Raw genomic sequence first — 5,959 nt, forward strand, 5'->3', positions numbered from 1 at the left:
ACGGGTGCCTGGGTGGCTCAGTTGGCTGAGTCTCCCCGCTTCAGCTCAGGTCCGGATCTCACAGTTCATGGGTTCAAGTCCCACATCTGGCTCTTTGCTATAAGCACAGAGCCTGCTTTGGATCTTCTGTCCCCCTCCCTCTCTCTGCCCTTCACCCACTCTCTCTCTCAAAATAAATACATAAACTTAAAATCAGGGCACCTGGGTGGCTCAATCTGTTAAGCATCTGACTTTGACTCAGGTCATGATCTCACAGTTGGTGGGTTCGAGCTCTGCACTGGGCTCTGTGCTGACACCTCAGAGCCTGGAGCCTGTTTTGGATTCTGTGTCTCCCTCTCTCTCTGCCCCTCCCCAAATCACTCTCTCTCTTAAAAGTAAATAAACATCTTCAAAAAAGTACTGCCAGAATCTCACCCACAAACTAGGGAGTTATCAACTCAGAAGGAATTTGAAAACCTCGGTCTAAGTAGGAAAACTCTTTTTCCTGACCATGGCTAGGAGTAGCTACAACAAAATGGGCTTAAAAAGGTCTCCTCCAGGGGTGCCTGGGTGGCTCAGTTGATTAAGTGTCCGACTTTGGCTCAGGTCATGATCTCACTGTTTGTGGGTTCGAGCCCCACATCGGGCTCTGTGCTGACAGCTAGCTCAGAGCCTGAAGCCTGCTTCAGATTCTGTGTCTCCCTCTCTCTCTGACCCTCCCCTTCTCAGAAATTTGTAAAAAAAAAAGGCCTCCTCCATATCCCTCATGGGGAGGGTTGCCAAGTCTCTGATGTCACATGAATGATCAGGTACTATGAAGAAAGCGATCAAGGCTATAAAATTAATATGCTCTTCAATCATCAATACCTAATAGAGTATTCCATTAATTCCAATAATATTTATTGAACGCCTACGACATTCCAGATGCTATGCTAGGTGCAAGGGATACAATAAAAAATCAAGAAACACGAATGTTGATTAATAGAAAAGCAAAGTACGTTTTTTATTTTATTTTAATGTAGTCATATGGTTAAGTCATGGAAACCTGTTGAAGGGGTTTACTAGACTGTGCTCAGTGTATGGTCTTTTTGGAATTAAAGGCTCTGAAAGATCCAATTTGCTGAGTTATCATCGGCTCAAGAGAACACTTCGCAGGAAACTTCAGAACTTGAAATGGAAGGGAAGTCACTGGAACGTTGACAATTTGTTCGAAAAAAAATTCTAGTACAGATCCACACTCAAAATGGACATGTGGAATTAGCAGATGGCAATTTCGGACTGAACTCATTTCTCATTTCTAAACTGCCCTGAGCTTAATAGAATCACAGATTTGGAAAGAACAGCAGAGTGAGCTAGTTGGGTGGCAATGAAGTCACAATTTCTGACCATATTCACAGATTTTGACGAGCATGAATTGCACTTTACACTTTCTCTGGCTGCCTCTGGCACATAATCATGAGGATAGAAGCGTTCTCAAGCATTTGGCCAAACAAGATCTGATGCGGGTTACAAAAAATGATCTATAATATCATGAGCAATTTGGAAATGAATGTATTAATCTTGCAACACTCCTAAATTTTCTGGTTATGTTGTTAAACCTTGTAGGATATTTGCGGGTTTGTCATATTTTAAGAAAATTTAAGAAAATTGTATTCTGCCATGGCTTGAGCAGAGTCAGGAGGCATGAATCAGAACATGGAATCAGAACTGGACTTGACCACGGTTGATTCCCATGGACTGCTCTTAAGGAATGCTAAGAGAGATTTAGAGGTCATGGTGACCTGATCAAAACTGACAACAGGCATCATGCCTATAGCCATTCACTGTTATAGAACGAGTGTTGGATTAACTCTTTGTGATGCTGCCAAAGTTCTCTATAGAGTGTTATCACTACAATTCACACGGCTTGCAAGCCTGAGGACACTGATCAGATGGCCCGTACCACAGTACGTGGGTACCGTACCCCTTATACCTGGCTAATTCTCAAACCCTTTCTCCGCCTCCTTAGCTGCAGACAACTGCCTATGCGTCCTTTTCCTGGGTATTCAGTATGAATTCTCCAACCCCCCAAATCTTCATCCCAGATTCCAGGATTCCAGAGCTTAGTATCAACCAGGCCCACTGATGCCAGACTCTCAGGAGTCATTTTCACTTACTCCCAAAGTAAGAGGCCACTATGACTAATACTTTAATTATACTAGTGTGTCATAAATAAGTTAATGTTAGCATAACATTTCTTCTCTAATATCTCTCCAAGTCTCGAGCGTCCCAAAATGTCTCTCCATCTTAATCCTAGCAGCGTTCAAACCCTGGACAAAACTGCCCAGCTACTCACCCTCTCTCCAATCTCATCTCATTTGCAACCCACCCTATACCCCATTCCCACTGTAACTTTTTTTTTTTATAGTTTATTGTCAAATTAGTTTCCACATAACACTCAGTGCTCATCCCCACAAGTGTCCTCCTCCATGCCCATCCCCCCTCCCCCCACATCCATCAGTCCTCAGTTTTTGTAAAAATATGGAACGCTTCACGAATTTGCGTGTCATCCTTGCGCAGGGGCCATGCTAATCTTCTCTGTATCGTTCCAATTTTAGTATATGTGCTGCCGAAGCGAGCACCCCACTGTAACTTTTAAAATGTAAATCTTGAAAACTGTAAATGTCTCCCAGTGAGGATTTGACAAAGTCGGTCTGTTGGATACAGTACAAGAACCTTTTTATCTGGACTGGCTGCCTGTACAGACTTGCTCCCCTGACTCTACCTCCCTCTCCATGCACCATACACCCATCCATACACTAGATCAAACTAGTACGTGCAGCACTGTATCATCCCCGCTCCTCCATGTGGTTTCTTCTGCCCGGAACACCTGTTTTCTACTGACCCTACAGACAGCAGCCCATCCTTCACAATGGACTTTCAATCGCATGTGACCTTCCCACGGCATCACTGCAGACCGCACATTCCACCTGCAAATGGAATGACCTGATGTCTGCCGTCTGCTTCAAGGTTAAGGAGGGAGGGGAAAAGAGTGAATGCAGGTATAGATGAAACAGGATTGGCCATGACTCGTTAATGGTGGTACTGGAATATGGGGGTTTTTTAAAATGTGCTACTTTTGTATGTATTTGAAATTTTCTATTTTAAGACATCTTTTAAAAGTGACTTTTACTTATTTACATGGCTATTATCCCCAGACTTTAAAGTCCTTGAAGCTGGAACTGGGTCTTAATCATTTTTGCGACCTAACACCATCACAATGATACTTAGCAATTACCTAAGAAGTGTCTGTCGAAGAAAGGAAGGAGGAAGGAAGGAAGCAAGGCAGGCAGAGCTGATCTCCTTGCTTCCTGCGGGTGTCATAACATTCATTCAGTATTTTCATATATAGTGGTGAGCTTTTAGTCTCAGTCTCTGGCCCCACCCACCTTACAGCAGCAATTGAGTCTAGTGAGTGAGACAGTCAAACATGAAATACATCGTTAGAAATAACAACAAATGAAGAATGAGGAGAATGGGTGGGGAATATGTTTCCAGGTAGAAGGAACAACAAATATAATTCCTCTGAATCAGGAGATGGCCTAACCTGTTTGAAGAGGAAAAGCTACCAGGTGGCTAAAGAATTGGTGCAGAGGTGTGGCAGGATGGGAGGCACGGGGGAAGAGAAAGAAGGAAACCCAGGTTGAGGATTCTTCACGTGCAGAATTGATCTCTGATTATTTCCTCTTATTGCTGATAATTCTTAACACATTGATGGTCATGAATCTTGTTGGAATCCGATGGAAGATTCTTATACCAGAAGGATTAATAAGAAAGTTCCGTGGTGCCGTGGGCTCAAGGTCACTAAAGTCTTACATTCTCCTCACAGCCTGACAGAAAAGGCAAGTAAGCATCTCGAAACAAGGACTATATAGAAAGGCACTGACTAGGGGCGCCTGGGTGGCTTAGTCGGCTAAGCGTCCGACTTTTGCTTAGGTCATGATCTCGCGGTTCGTGGGTTCGAGCCCCGCGTTGGGCTCTGTGCTGACTGCCAGCTCGGAGGCTGGAGCCTGTTTCAGTCTGTGACTCCCTCTCTCTCTGACCCTCCCCTGCTCACGCTGTCTCTCTCTCTCCTAGAAATAAATAAAACATTTAAAAAAAAAAAAAGAAAAAAGAAAGGCACCGACTACATCAGCAATGTATCCAGTTGAGTCTTTCCCATTCAGTCCCCCTCAGGGAGACCAGTAGGGAAACACACCTGCAATACCACTGGGTCAGGTCGTGTCAAAGAGCAAATACTAGAGCAATGCTGAGGCCAAGGAAACAAGCACATTCCCTTTCTGGGAAGGAGTTATGATGAGCTGAACAGAAACCTGTCTGTTCCTATTTACTGGAGGCTATTTTAGGGCCCTTCATTCATGTAACACCAGTTGGGTGCTTTCTTTCCAAAGTCAGGGAGAAACTAGTTCACCCATTGCCCTGGAAAAGCTCCAAGTAATCCCAAAACAGCTCTTCATTGCACACCTAACCTTCCTCAGCGCGTCTCCTGACCTAGCTTCCGACACTTGCTCTTCTGTCCATCCCCTTGATCTCAAGGACCCTCACAATCATCAGTGCTCTAAGGACTTTATTTAGGGACTCAGAGGCCCCCTTGTGAATGTGGGATAAACAGGGGAAATCTACAGGAAATCTCCTTCATTCTGTGCACATACTGACCCGTAACATATAGGAAAAACCAGATTTAGAAAATGTCAGCCACACAGAATTCCTCTTCTTGCTCAAGGCACATAGGTGAGAATTATTAGTATCTGTATCTGGGTGTCTGTCCATCTATGGATGCAACCATATAGAGCAGTATACAACATGAAGGCCATGCTTTTATTTCAATTCTTTGGGAAAGAGCTCTCTCCCAACTATGTCATTTCCCCTCAAGATGATCTCAATTTTCATCATAGAAGATTTTCACAATTGCCAAGAAAATAACATGAAGGATCTCTGGATCTCTTCTCACTCAGCAATTTAAACCATTTTGGAGGGTGAGAGTGAAGATTATTTGCTTTGTACCACACTCTATATAGAGTTACAATGTAAATGTGATGGGCATTTTATGCCTAAAAGGACAAAAATAACAAAAACCCAACTAAGATGAATTTATATCATTCTACCAAGCCACTTAACACTAGAATGAAAATGTTCATTTTTCCAATTTGCCCACAAGCTGATAATTGACTAATGTCACCACTGTCTTTTTCATGACATCTGATGTTTAAAAGTTTCTAAGATATTCCTTTTTTAAGGAATGTTTACTTATTTATTTTGAGAGAGAGAGAGAAAGAAAGCGCCAGTGGGGGAAGGGCAGAGAGAGAGGGAGAGAGAGAATTCCAAGCAGGCTCCACAATGGCGGCACAGAGCTCCATGTGGGGCTTGATCTCACAGGGAACCACGAGATCACAACCTGAGCTGAAATCAAGAGTCGGACACTTAATCGATTGAGCCACCCAGGTGCCACCCCCCATATACTTTTTCTTAAAGAGTAATTCACTTCTGTGGAAGAATGAGTGTGTTTACGTACTTATCAGCCAAATCTTATAGGCCAGAGTGTGCTAAGACATAGTCCCTAGTACCTTTCTTCCTATCTACGCTCTTAGATTTCTAAACAAGCCACATGTCTACCCCACATAAACTTTCTCAGGCCTCTCACCTGCTCTATAAAAAAGAGCAATTTCACTTTTAACTCTGTGATGTGGATAGATAAATTTTTAATTGTTTGCCACATTGTGGGGGAAAAGCCTACAAAAAATAATAATAAATGAAGTTCTAGCAAGTCTCTTAAAGAGTCCCCTCGTTGTAGCTTTTAATGCTGACTCTGAGGATGGGCTGTGTTTTTCCATTGGCAAAGCACAAGTCCACAGCTCGCTTTCATACTGGGAAATCAGACACGCGGCTGCCTCCCCTTCACCCCAGGCACCCTGTAACCACAGCAGCCAGAGATATCTTCTTT

At 43.4% G+C, this 5,959-nt stretch overlaps 1 non-coding gene across 1 annotated transcript; it reads right to left on the reverse strand.

The window, feature by feature from the left end:
- Positions 1 to 2,493: 2,493 nt before the first annotated feature.
- Positions 2,494 to 2,600, reverse strand: LOC144241608 (U6 spliceosomal RNA). Its single transcript, XR_013338123.1, has one exon. It is a non-coding gene; the product is annotated as a U6 spliceosomal RNA (small nuclear RNA).
- Positions 2,601 to 5,959: the final 3,359 nt, after the last annotated feature.

The sequence above is a fragment of the Crocuta crocuta genome, unplaced genomic scaffold, assembly GCF_008692635.1.
Source record: "Crocuta crocuta isolate KB4526 unplaced genomic scaffold, BGI_CrCroc_1.0 scaffold25, whole genome shotgun sequence".
Lineage (NCBI taxonomy): Eukaryota > Metazoa > Chordata > Mammalia > Carnivora > Hyaenidae > Crocuta > Crocuta crocuta.